The sequence below is a fragment of the Mustela nigripes genome, chromosome 7 (assembly GCF_022355385.1).
Source record: "Mustela nigripes isolate SB6536 chromosome 7, MUSNIG.SB6536, whole genome shotgun sequence".
NCBI classification, from domain to species: domain Eukaryota; kingdom Metazoa; phylum Chordata; class Mammalia; order Carnivora; family Mustelidae; genus Mustela; species Mustela nigripes.
The window spans coordinates 44,574,336-44,588,693 of record NC_081563.1 but is presented as its reverse complement, the minus strand read 5'-3'; the positions used below and the strand labels follow the sequence as shown (position 1 = coordinate 44,588,693).

The window sequence follows — 14,358 nt, the reverse complement described above, 5'->3', positions numbered from 1 at the left end:
ATTGATTGTATAATCAATCAGTAATTTTAAAAATCTTTACCTGTAATTTGCATATTTATGTAATTTAAAATTTATTTTATCACAAATGGAAATTTTAAAAGATGATAAAAAGAAAAATTTTATATATTTTTCTACATGGAACTGAACCAATGGCTCTAGGTTAATGCTTCTCACCTATGAGTAGTAAAGGACTGTTGTTTCATTTTTCAAATTAAAAAAATTCCACTTCATTATAAAATTCAAATGAATAGTAAAATACATTTTTTTAAAACCTACAAACAAAATACAAGTCCCAATTTTTTAAGTTTGCTTTACCAGACATAAAGTTACTCTCTTAAGTTCCTGTAAGAGTTTCTAAATGCTTACTCGTGAGTTTCTGTTTGGCTCATCATGAATTGGTGACAGTTTGCAGACTGACCCGCAACTCCAGGCCACTCTTTGAGTGCACTTTATTTATTTATTTTTTTAAAAGATTTTATTTATTTGACAGAGAGAGATCACAAGTAGGTAGAGAGGCAGGCAGAGAGAGAGGAAGGGAAGCCGGCTCCCTGCCAAGCAGAGAGTCCAATGCAGGGTTCAATCCCAGGACCCTGGGATCATGACCTGAGCCAAAGGCAGAGGCTTTAACCCACTGAGCCACCCAGGCGCCCCTGAGTGCACTTAAAAAAAAAACCATAACAAGTGTATATTGTTGCCCATAAGAAAACTGAGGCCAGAATTGTTGACTAACATGAACCTATTGGTGAAAAATTCCATAATCTTAGATTGATATCTTGAATTTTCCATCCAGGGCTTATGTGTGTTATCTTTAATAATTCAGAACCCTTCCCATCTAAAAATAGGATGTTTGAGCTGGAATTAGAAGTCTGAGCTTCCATGGCTAGCTTTTGCCCTAGATATTTCATGACAGCAACCTGTTCACTTACTCCTTCTGTATCTAATTTTCTTATCTGCCAAATGGGCATAAAAGCATCTTCCATCCTTTCTTTACAAGATTCTTATACCTAGGGCTATCATCTAGAGGAAAGCCCTTTGATAAGGTAGTTATGACACATGAATGAGTCCTAGAGATTCCATGTCCATGAATGCATTTATGTTCAAGAGATTTCCTAGCTATAAAACCTAGATGCCTTTCTCTCTACCTCTAAGTTTTTCAAGCAAACATGGAGTGTTCATCCAAGCCACTAATTAGTTGAAAACTAATCCTCATTGGGTTGCCTAGATATTCCTTTTCATTACTAATATACTTGATGTAGTTAAAATGCTAAATTGTATTCTGGAAGTCTGCAAGAATGAAAGTAACTCTGATGGCTAAGTTAAACCAAAGGAACAGTTTTGATGTGGAAATAATCTCTATTCTTATATGCTTCCTTATAGTCAAATCTTCTTTAAATACCTGTTAGAGGAGAAACCATGGGGCAAAGATGTCTCTTCTCATTTCTTTGGGGTATTATGTGCTTTTACTTAACACCCTTTCCCATGTCCCTTGTTTGTAACAGCGTTGTTGTTAAAGAATAAATAAGACAATTCATTTATGCACTTAAAAATGTGTGGCACAAAATGAGGGCTCAATAAATGATACCTATTATTATTATTATTATTATTATTAATAATAGCACTCATTTTAACAGAAGTGCCTGGCCATTCAGGATATTTTAACACTTCATACTAAGTGGTACAGTCACTTGGTAAAGATAGGCTGGATGGGAATTAGAAGGTTGTTAAGCTCAACCTTCCCGTTGCCCCCACCAAAGGCCCTCAAGAGTTTTCCCTCTTGTTCTATTTCCTGATAGAGAGGACATCATCTTTCAGATGGATACACAGCAGTGGCCAGTTATTAACTACTACATAACTGTTGAGCTTTTGCTTTACAGATCCCAGAGGCCAAGGACTATAATTAAGGACCTGAGTTAAAAGGCCCCCTGTTAAGTATGTGTTATATGGTGGGGGAGGGTAAGAAAAAAAAAATGATACTCTTAAAGGACTTTGTGCCTTCTGTAGACCCAGGAGACAAACAGGTTGTTTACTTGTTGGAAAAGCAACTGTAATTTCTAAGGTAAATGTCTAGATGGAGAACCAACTTTGGACAGCAGTAGCAATATGGGAGATATTACCCATTCCCTCCCAATAAACTTTACTTGCAATGAACTATGGACATTTAATAACACCATATAAAAATGGTTGAGACTTAGAATTGCATTTGCCAAGATCTTTTCTTAATTTTATTTAATTCAACCAAATAATATTTTTTAGAAATAAAGGCAATGGTCTTCTATCCTATTGTTGGATGAGATCTTACTGTTTCTCACACAGGCCTATGGAACATCGGTCTGGACCAGATTTATTTCAGGAACAGTTTGAAATTTAAGTGTCTGGTTGTGGGATGTGTGTAATCCCTCCATTGGGGAAGCTCTGTGAGAGGGTCTTTTTGCCATTTATGGTAGTTATGAAAGAACACTTCCTGGCATTGGTAGGTGGTGGCTGGAAAAGGGATATTTAGAGCAGGGGTCAGCCAACGTTCTGTAAAGGGGCATATCGTAAATATTTCAGGCTTTGTGGGCCAGACAGCCTCTGACACAACTACTCAACCTTGCCACTATAATGCAAAAACGACTAGAGACAATATGTAAAAGAATGAGAATGGCTGTGTTCCAAGAGAACTGTATTTACAAAAAGAGACAGTGGACTGGTTTTACGCCAAAGGTGATAGTTTGCTGACCCCTCATTTAGAGAAAGAAATGGTTGCTAGTTCAAAAGTCACCAACTGGCAGCCACTAGCCAAATTCAGCTGAAAGATTTTCTTTTGCTTTTTTTTTTTTTTTGAGTGTAGTATTTATCTGAATGATGTTCTTTTTATTAGTTAACAATATTTTAAAAATAGGTGTTTTTTTTTAAACATACAAATATGGAATCTGACATCTGAAAAACAAAGATCTGGTAACACTCATTTGTCTTCCTCCATGGGAACAGGAGTGACCCCTTCGGAAAAGACATTCTGTTGCTTCTTTACCCCAGTACTCACTATTTTCTGGTGCCTTCTAGAAATTCAGGCTTACTTTCCTCATTTACAATACAGATCTTACCCTTTCTCTACTCAGTGAAGAACTGGATCCTGTGAACACTTTCTCTTCTTTTTTCTCTATTCCTTTTTTTTTTTAAGATTTTAATTTATTTATTTGACAGAGATCACTAGTAGGCAGAGAGGCAGGCAGAAAGAGAGAGAGAGAGAGGGAAGCAGACTCCCTCCTAAGCGGAGAGCCCGATGTGGGGCTCGATCCAAGGACTCTGAGACCATGACCTGAGCCCAAGGCAGAGGCTTAACTCACTGAGCCACCCAGGTGCCCCTCTAATCCTTTTTTAAAACAAATTATTTATTTGAAAGAGAGACAGAGCATGAGCAGGGGTGAGGGAGGCAGAGGGAGAGGGAGAAGCAGACTCCCTGCTGAGCAGGGAGCCAGATGCAGATCTTGATCCCAGGACCCAGGTCATGACCTGAGCCAAAGGCAGCCACTTAACTGACTGAACCACCCACACACCCTTATTCTCCATTCCTGAAAGCAATTTCATTTTGGCTCACGAAGGCTGAGGGCAAAGGGTACCTTTGCAAACTGATATATGGATGTACAACATGATCAGTGTCTCTGGGAAAGCTGCAGACCTGAGATGCAGAATTAAGATGCTTATTTTCTATTTCCATCCTAAAATAATTCCCAAGGTTCAAGACTCTGCTCTCTCTTCTTTCTGTCATCCCCATGCAATGGACCAAAAAGAGTATATGTGTCCCTATTCATGCCCTTCAGTATTTTACACATTTTGATCATATGAGCATTCAGTCTCCTTGTCCATCTAAGGAATCCTGATTATTGTACTATATTATTTTTTATAAAAATAGCTCACTTACTTTGCATCAATAATGCTCATATCCCTACTGGCGGTGGGATTGTTGATTACATGATTTAATTCATTTCATTCCGTTTTTTAGTACTTGCTATATACTTCAAAATGTGGGTGTCTGTCATGGAGAAGGAGAGAAGGCAAGCATGACTTCCAAATGGAGAATCTTATTTCACAGAGATCTTTGGATTGATAAATAAGTGCATACATGAACCCAGAACAAGGGAAAACACAAAGAGCTATCAAAAAACTTTTTTTTTTTTTCAAATGAATAGTGTTTATTTTAGTCTAGGAAACAAAGCTTTGGGATAAATGGAAAATTCTATGGTTTGATGCATGTGCAAAACTAATCTGTGAGACTTCAGTGTCTTTGCAAGTCCTACACCGGCTTATGCAGGATAGCCAGGTGCTGAGGAGATAAAAATTGACTAAAAAAAACCTTAAAGGGATATGTAGGGGAAGAAATGAACTTAATCACACAGGTCAATGGAAAGTGGATACTTGAAGTAAAAACAAACCATTATGAGAAGGTGTCCTTAGGGCTGTCGATAATGCAATATAAAGAGTCCCTGAGGAATGTTCATTGAAAGACAGTAGCTCATTATGTTCCATTATGTTGTTATAAATAAAATATCACTAAAGTATTGGGGACCACAAAGAAATCTATAGAAAAATGAGTATTTGCTTTTAAGGTTTTCTTTTTCATTAAAATTATACTCACTTAAGTTTGGAATTCTGAAGTACTTGTCATCAATACACCTCAAGCAAAATGTGTGATACTGCTTTGTAAGTAACACCTATAATAGTCACATATTCCATAAAGAACAGTTGATTAGGTTTGTGGACATCCTTCCTGACGCATGGAAGGGGCACATTGGAGAGCTGTTGAAGAAGTGGATATGAGCAGAATGGAATTAAAAATCATCAGGGAAGAGTAAGAACAAAGATAAAGAGACATTACCAGTTCTTTTGAATTAGTAATAATAGGGATGCCTGGTGGCTCAGTTGGTTAAAAACGTCTGACTCTTGATTTTGGCTCAGGTCCTGGGATCAAGCCCTTTATGGGGCTGCCTGTGCTCAGCAGGGAGTTGGCTTGAGATTCTCTCCCTGGGCTCCCCCTCAAATAAATAAATCTTTTAAACAATAAAAATTGGTGATAATAATAATACATAATTCATAAGGTGGTTAAGCTAAAATAAGGTGTGGCTGAAATATGTGAAACCCTAATGCTTATAGATCAGAAAACACCCTTTGCTCTGGTCCATTGCATAGGAATGGGAGGAAGGGGAAAGAGTAGGAGAGAAATGGAACCATGGACCATTGCTGTAGGATAGATATAAGAAGCTGCTATTTTGCTACGCTATAATAAATATGAATTTCCTTGTTCTGTGATAATCTATACACTTAAAAAGACAGAAACTGACAGAAAAACAGATACATGAATGATTCCTGAAAATGTTTCACAGATTTTTTTTGGGGGGGGTGGTATTACATAATTGTGTGTATGTGTTTGTACTTTCCCAAGTTCCCAAGTAGAAAAGGAATATATGTAGATTCTATTTTATTTTCATCTGCTGTCAACATAGCTTCTGTGAAATACCCTAGAAATCTTTTATTAGTATATATATTTTTAGAAAATAATTGACATCATTCATCTTTTTGACCCAACTGCAAATACCACTCCATTCCAGGAAGGAATCAAAAATACCTTTCCTGTTGCATTGCCCCTTCCAAGAACTACCCTTCTGATAATTCCATGGAGGGTTTTTCTGAAACTTTCTGTTTTATTTGCATCCCTAACAATATGAGATTCTATTTAGTGGCTGAGTTTTATTCACCCTGGAGCCTGGACCAGGACCTCTAGCCTGACAACCCCGTTAAGCATTTTGTAAATGGAAATAATAAATGAAAAGGTCAGATGATCTATTTAAGTAATAACATTTTTCAAATTTCAAGATGCCATAGTATTATGACAGAATCCATATATGTTTCAGGAGAGCAAGAATGAAAGCAAGGTTTTAACCTTTAATTTTAATAAATATTTTCCAATAAAAAATAGAAGCATTTTGATATTTTAACCAATGAACTGAAAACAACAACTAAAAGGAAAAAATCAGCCAGGCCATTTTCTAGTTTCACAGAATTGGATAAAAGCAATTTAAACATATATCAGTCAATGTACATTCAATCACTATCTATTATTTAGAACAGTGGGTTTGGGTTTTGCTTTAATGGTGTTTTATCTTGAGTTTCATGATGGTATTTTGGAAAGCAAGTTAAGCTTTAGGAGTTTAAAATTTGATTTCAATATATTTTGTGTTTGTGTGGTATTATTCATGTTGAATTCAGTCCTATTCTTTTTCCAGCTTCTAATTATACCCTCAGACTCTGTAAAGATGCATTTGTTCCTAAATGCAATCACGAAGCATATTAGAAATCAGCTCTACATAGTTAAGCTCTTATAAATGGAAAGTCTATTACATTTGTGTTAGAAACAGAATGTTCATACTGGAATTCAATTGTAGTTGATAGACACTTATCGATTGCTTAGGACATGCAAAGTGCTGCACTAGACACTGTAGGGAATACAGCAATAAATAAAATACTAACCTCCCCCAGGGAGCTAAAGATCCAGAACACAATATTATGTAATGACTGATAGTTCAGACTTTGCAATTAGGGCTCATGTTCACATCTTGTTTTGTTTTACTACCTACAAGCCCTGTGACTTCTGTAAGATAGAATACTCTTCTCCACTAATGGGAACAATAATGGTCACGGAAACACGTTATTATACTACATATTTCAGATTATAAATGCAATACATGTTCATTATTAAAAATTCAATTATGAAATCTATAAAATAAAATAAAATAGAATAAAAGAGGAGGCTCACTGGTTATCTTATCTCCAATCCTAAAATAACCACTATGAAGACTTTGGCATATATATATTTCAAGAAATTTTTCCTAGATATATAGTTATATATTATTAAATTTTTAGTAAATTTCATTTTCTGTTATTCATACTATTGAGGAATATGCTTGTTTTTAAAATAAATTTTTAACTTCTGGATGATTGTAGATTTACATAAGAGTTTCAAAAATAATGCAGAATCCCATTTACCCTTTGTCCAGTTCCTCTAATATTATCGTCATGTATAACCTTTTTTTTTTTTAAGATTTTATTTATTTATTTGACAGAGATCACAAGTAGTCAGAGAAGCAGGCAGAGAGAGAGAGGAGGAAGCAGGCTCCCTGCTGAGCAGAGAGCCGATCCCAGGACCCTGGGATCATGACCTGAGCCAAAGGCAGAGGCTTTAACCCACTGAGCCACCCAGGCACCCCCGTCATGTATAACCTTGTACATTTACCAAAACAAAGAATTTAACATTAATGCATTCGAATTAAATAAATTCCAGACTTTATTTGGATTTCACCGTTCTTCCACTAATGTCTTTCTTGTGATCCAGGAGCCACTCCAGGATTTTATATTGCATTTAGTGCTGGTTATTTTGTATCTAACAAAGTGTTTTGGACAGCTTTTCATATTGATACACAGCATTCTGCCACATTGTTTGCAATAACGGCACAGTTTTAATCAATTTAGTCCACATAGATTTATTTATTTAACCCCCCACCCCCATTGAGCCCTGGTGTTTTTCAAATGAATCTTAAATGGAGTTCACATGTGTCAGGGCTCTTCCCACATTATGACTTACCATGATCTGTATCTCCGGGATGCCACATTAAGGTTCTTTGTTCAGTCCTTCCATGGGTCCCTGTAAAATGATTGCCAATTTATTATTTTTGATATATTTTTCCTCTGACAATGGATCTCTTCAAATTTTAGTTGTGTTCATTTTCATTGCAAAGAAGTTCTTAATTTTTGAATGGTCAAATTTGTAGATCTTTTTATTTGCTATTACCTTTATTGCTTTCAAGCTGAGAAAATTATTTGAGTAACCCGGTTTTAATGACTAACACAAGCATGTGGAATCCTGTTCCTTATTTGTGGTTTTCCCATTGTTGAATAAAAATTGCAGTGACCCTCTAGTGATGACTGAACTTGTTTTTGGATGAGGGTCAAAAAATGAGCCATCAGAAGATGACTTTACCTTCTATGAATACAGTACAGGATTATAAATCAAGATGCTATTTCTTAAAGCCTATTTTATTATGTAAATTCATAAATTTCCCAAAGCAATGATTTTATTGTTGTTGTTGTTTATTTGTTTTGTTTTGTTTTTCTGCCTGCCCAGGTAATTAGGTATGTGGTGGGTTGTTAGCCCCTATGTCTGCACAGGAAGGATTCTCTGTGTCTCTCAATTTGCTGCAATCTGTGCTGTCTTTCAGGGATCATTTTATGACAGGTGCTATCAATATGATGAGTTAGATTAAAAGCAGAGAGAAAGAAAACTTTTCTGCATTAACTGTGACAGGGTCTAATGTCCACTGTAAAGTCGAGGGCAGGCAAGGGGTTAAAATCGGCATCATTTCCCCGTTGGACGCACATAACTGAGCAGGAGCCTGACATAGCCACCTCTCCATTCAGCTTGTTGTTATTCAGCTCCCATTCTAATGCAGTTTCTTCCCTGCTCAATATCAGTTTATAAAAGCATGTTACATGTCCACTGACCCCAGATAACTAAATAAATCCCAGTTTGTAGTCATAGAACTAAGTCCTAGTTTGTATCTGTACAAATGCCTGCCAAGGATGAATACAAGGAATTCAAAATAATTCAACCGTTAAATCCCCATATCTTAGAGGAATAAAAGTAGGAACGAACAGAACAGTCCAGCTCACATACCTTCTGCCCCTCCTTGCCCCCTGCTTTAGTGATACATTATTCATTTTCTATGCTGGATTCATGTTTTGTGTTTGCTTTTCTTTGGGGGCATTTATGCAGACTTGATCGTAGGGTTTTGGAGTCCTGGACCCCAGAGAATGCCAAATGCATGTGCCTTTGCCACATGCATTTGATAATTTTTGCGAGTCTGATCTCCCCTTTGGATAAGGTGGCAACATCCACCAAGTTATAAGTCCCTGAGATGGAAATTTCTGCAGTTCTTTTCCGTACGTTTCCTGCAGAAATCTTTTAAATCATGTTCACAATGAGGCTTAAAATTACTGCTTTCTCAAGGAAAGGGGATATAATCCAGGGGGGTTATAAACTGCATTTGATAGAAATCTTTGGAGAAAAAAATAAAAAAGCAGTTATTTTAATGATTGGCAATCAAAAGAGATAAACCATCATTAAATTCTAAGAAGACCTGGTGTATTAAGTATGAAACAAAAAAAGCCCACATAAACTACCTTATAGATGCAGAGCTGAATAATGTATTGTAGGTTCCTTCTTTTTCAGTCAATCATCCTGAACATATTAGCCCCAGGTTGCTGGAAATCAAAATAATGGCATGGTGATTGTTAAGGGACCATGTTATATAAGGATGTTCTGATATTTAAATGAATACTTCACTTCTTGTTTCTGAAAGTAAATGTTGGGAGGTTGGTTTTGAATGTGTTTTGAATATTTTTAATAGAACTGGATGCTATCTAGGAGAAAATAAAAGTATCTCTGTGGTAGGTGCCACAGTTCCATTCCTTGGTTGTAAACCTTCCCAGTAGCATCAGTTCAGAACGTATTCCCATTGAAATAAATTTTATTTTAATGTTCTAACATGCTGATTGTGGAAAGACAGTGTAGGAATTCAACCTAAGGGCTCGGTCTGGCAGTGAGAGAAGTGTATTCTGTGTTTTTATGTTCAAAAATTTAAAAAAGTTTATCTGTTTTGGGAGACAAAGTAGTAATAATTGAATATAGGGTATCAGTGGAGACAAAATGTGAGGTCACACAGGTCCTGATGTCTTTTCAGAAGTAACTCATGACTCATTTCAAGTGATAGGGAATAGATCCTAGGAGATAGGAGAGAAAATATGAATGAGGTCCAGGTTCATGTTAGCCTTTTTGATACCCATGAAAAGTTACTAAGCAAAATAATCATGTGAACGACAACAGAAAATGCTCTTTACTTAAGTGAACCAACTGCTTTGAGATCTTCACACCACAGTCATTTCCAGAGATGTGAATTTGAACGTCAATTACAAATCATTCTCACCTTTTCATGGGATCAGACTGTGAAGGAATCATGTAAGTTATTTGAAAGTAATGAAAGTTAAGTCTTTAGATTTGGGTCTGGTGGGTATTGTCTATGAAGTGTCAAATAACAAATATTTTAAGCCTTGTAGGCTGTGTAGATCTCTGCCATGAGTACTCAACTTCACTGTTTCAGTGCAAAAACAGCGACCAACAATATGTAAACTATTGAGTATGGCCATGTTCCAATAACACATTATTTGTGGACACTGAAATTTAGATTTCATATAATTTTCATGTGTCACAAAATATTCTTCTTCTTTGGATTTTTTGCAACCATTAAGAAATGTAAAACTGCTCTTAGTTTTTAAGATCATACAAAAACAGACTTTGACCAGCCAGCAGTAATTTGCTGAGTATTGTGTTAAATAATACAAGGTAATTACTAATTCAAGCTGTTTTCCACATCAGTGTAAAGGTTTTCCTACAGTTCTTTTTAAAAACAATTCCTAAAAAATAGTGTGTATTTTTTTTTTAAGGGACAGGATATTTACCCCCCCCAAAAATAATTGTCCACTGACAATTCTTTCTTTCCTTGCCACCAGCTGGATTTTTCAGGGAGTAAGTGCTACTATTTTGTGCTATGTTCTCTTCTGAAATTTCAGTACTAGAAAGATATTTATTTGGTTTCATGTTAAAATGAAGGTGCCATGTTTTCCAATGAACTACCATTAAAAGTACGATAGAAAGAGTACACATCCCGGGAATCTAGGGGCATAGATTTAGGCTGGCAACTAGCAGATAAATTTTCTCTGACATCTAGTGTTTCCTCTTAAAATGTGATGTCATTTCTGCATTCTATTTTACTACATATCTCTGTTTATTTTAATGTATACAAACTGACCAATTTACTTCCTCTGCCCACAACCTTTGAATAATTATCCAGTACTCCTGGACTTCTTTTTGCATCAGCACACCCCAGAGGTCTGGACACACTGCAGGCTGAGAAATGCAGCACTGAGTCAAACTGGTTGCCTGTCAGTCTGAATGCAGTGGTCCTCTGAGCATGCTTCTAATGGTGAAAGGAGAAGTACATTGAGAATCCAGTTTGTCTTGTATGGTGACCAGAATGGCCTGTATTCCCTTGACCTCTGAGAATTCTAACTGTAGATCCAACTCTATCGAGGTCAAGGTGGTAGGATGGCATGATCAACATCTTTGAAGACTGATGACATGGGTTTAAGTTTTGAATGTTCCATGTGTGGTTGGGCTAATTCCTGAATTAAGTTTCCTTGTCTGAAAAATGAGGGAAGATCACTTATGGCTCTACGGTTGTAAGCCGGAGACTCTGGCTAATATAATCCAAAAAGAATACTGTGGATGGCTACTGGAAGACATATAGAAACAAAGGAAATATTAAAATACTTGGCTGAAGGAAGACAGAAACCAAAGAAATGGGCAATCACCATTCCAGGGCTGATGCTGTGAAAAAGAGCCATCCATTCTCAATCTGCCTGGGAAAGAGCTGGGTTAAGCCCACTGTATTAACAAGGTTATTCAAAGTTCCCTTTTCACTCTTGAAAGTGGTTTTGTTTACAAGGCAAATTACGTCATCACCTTAAAGGATGCAACAGTTTAATATCACTTCTGCTGATAATTGGTCTTGCCCCTCCTTAAGCACTTCAAAATCTGGTTTTGTTCACTGTGTCCCAAACCAATCCTTGTATTTCAGTATCAATTCTAGACTGTTCCAGGGCCACCTAGTAGGTTCTGGTTGAACCCTCCCCTAGGAGTGAGGAGATTTCAAGTTTCATTCAGGTCATTACACTCCTATTAGGCTGAGAAGGAAATTAGACAGGAGAGTTCCATTGTATTTCAACATTTCCCACTATCCCGGATTCCCTTAGTCTATCACTCTCTAGAGTTAACTTTCCTAGGTTAAATTTCCATGCTGTAACTGGAGATGGCTTTCTGATACACGATTCTCTCTAAAACTCCCTTTGACTGCCCATTTAGTTAGAGGGAAAATAAAATTTAGCTTGACATACAAAACCCTTCATGACCCACCTCCTCTCTTTCTATCTTTATCTTTCCTCCTATCCCCACATGTCCCCTATCCCATCAATTCAGCTACTTGCAGTCCTGCTATGCCAGACCCTTGTCCTTTTGTGACTGGGCACATACTATTTCCTCTGCCCAAAATGTTTTGCTTTACCAACTTTGGGCTGATTTTTCCTTCGAGAAGCAGAGCATAGGTTGTCTTCCTTCTCTAGCCCTCTCTCTTCCAGGTTAGGTATTCCTTCACCTTGCTCCCTTAATTCCCTAAGTAAATTTCAATCCTAAAATTTAGGTCCCTGAATTTTATTCAGTACTTTTCCTGCCTGACTTCCTCACTAGTTTACTGGCTTCTTGGAAACAAGAGACCACAATTTTTCCCTCTGCAAAAAGTAGAATTATCTATAGCAACCAAGTGGTTAATGGATGGATAAGTAAGTCTACATGAGAAAGGAGGGTTATCTCTGGAAGAAAAAAATGTAAACACACAGATAATGACGATCAGGATTTTAGTAAGACATAGAAAACTATATTGAAGACATTCTAGTTACCTAAATTTATAAGGGGATAAATCAGTGTGAGTCTTTATGTCTCAGTGACAGCTGCCAATTCCAGCGTGGTGGGAGAAAGTAGGATTTACTTTAGCCAGCAAAGATTACCTTGTAGTCATCAATGAATATTTCTCATTTTATGAGTACAGGTGTTACCACAATGGTCAGCACCTCTGGTTTCTCTAGGAACTCTCTTAGTTCAATTAAATACAACTCAGAGTATCTAGGGAACTTATAGAATAGAAATTAGTGATCACTGACTGTAAATGGCTTATGTAGTCTAAGAAGATTGAATATAGTTAAATGATGTTCTGAATTTTGAAAAGAGTAAGAAGGTGAATTTCCCAACCTGTGGGCTTTTGAGATAGATGCTAACTATCAAAAATACTGGAAGGATTATGAAGTGGATTATTTGTGAGTGTATAGTGGATCCATTAGGTTCCTCATGTCACCTCTCTTACAGGAATCATTTAGACTGTGCAAATCTATTTGTAGTGTAGCCCTCCTTAGAAAGAACATCTAGTTTATTGTCTTATTTGCACACCTGTCCTCCACTGGGTAAATAATTTTATATACACTTAAATTCTTGGTTTCTAACATAGAACCTGGCACATTGTGATCGCAGAATAGTTGCTAAATGAGTAGATTGATGAGGGTGTGAAGGGGAAGAAAATGAAAATGAGTCAGAAGTAGAATATGGCCATCAAAAAAGTTTTCTGGTCCAAGAACATATTCATAGAAGTGAAGTTTGTAGAGGGGCTTTAGACCTGTTTAATTCTGCCCCCAAAGGACCAGAACAGGAGGGTTGTATTGAATCCATCATATACTGCATGTTAAGAGGAACACTGAAAAGTAGGAAATTTTTTAGAGAAGAATGTCTGGGAGAATGACACTCTTGGAAAACACAAGTGCAATTTAAAAAACTGGGGCAGAAATAAAAAATGATGTCTACAGAGTTCAACTTAATGGGCCTACAACAAGATTAAATGAGAACAAAAGGGAAGTCACTGGAACAGAAGGCACACAGTCCATATCAGGAAACCTGGGGGGTTGTGGACTGCAGAACAAATGAGTGTCAGCTGGAAACTGACTCCAAAGACATTCACCAAAAGATTAACAGTGGTGTCCCTGATGATGGGAGATGTTTCTTTGATGGTTTGTTTTTTTTCAAATTCTCCAGTAACGATGTAGCATTAGATGTATGATGGGAAAACTATGCATAGACTTATATTTCTTAATTAAAAACAAACTAGAAAGAACAGGGAATTCTTGTGTGAAGAAGATAGAGTTGTTAGTTGATAGAGTTGTCTTCTAATATTTATTGGGTCATGATGTGGAAATAGATTAGAATTATTCTCTATGGTTTAGTTAAGACCACTTAAGGAAAAGCTAGAGGAAAATGCATTCTAGCTCATAGTAAGTGTATATTATGGTTCTGTAGTATTAAAAGATACTTTCTAATAAAAGGAAAACACGTGAATCTCATACAATAAAAGTAAACGTGTTAAAAATTTCCTTATTTCATTAATGAGGAAACTGATGTGAAGTTACAACCAGTTCAAAGACGAATCCAAAGAACAAACAAATTTAGATTTGTAAAGTAGCCCCCTTAGAATCAGAATCTGATAAGGTATAATTTTCCCCTGAACCACAAAATTTTCCCTAGAGTCTTCTTTTTTAATTAAACGTAATGTCAATGAAAGACTATTCTTGACCAGCACTTATGGAATGTGGTGCTTCCTGGTTCTGTGTACTGTTTGC

General features: G+C 36.6%; 1 protein-coding gene across 7 annotated transcripts in view; it reads left to right on the top strand.

Annotated features, from left to right (window-relative positions):
- The window catches only part of CTNNA2 (catenin alpha 2), a 1,132,931-nt gene that overhangs the window by 931,161 nt on the left and 187,412 nt on the right, over positions 1–14,358 (top strand). The gene's annotated exons all lie outside the window — the stretch shown is intronic.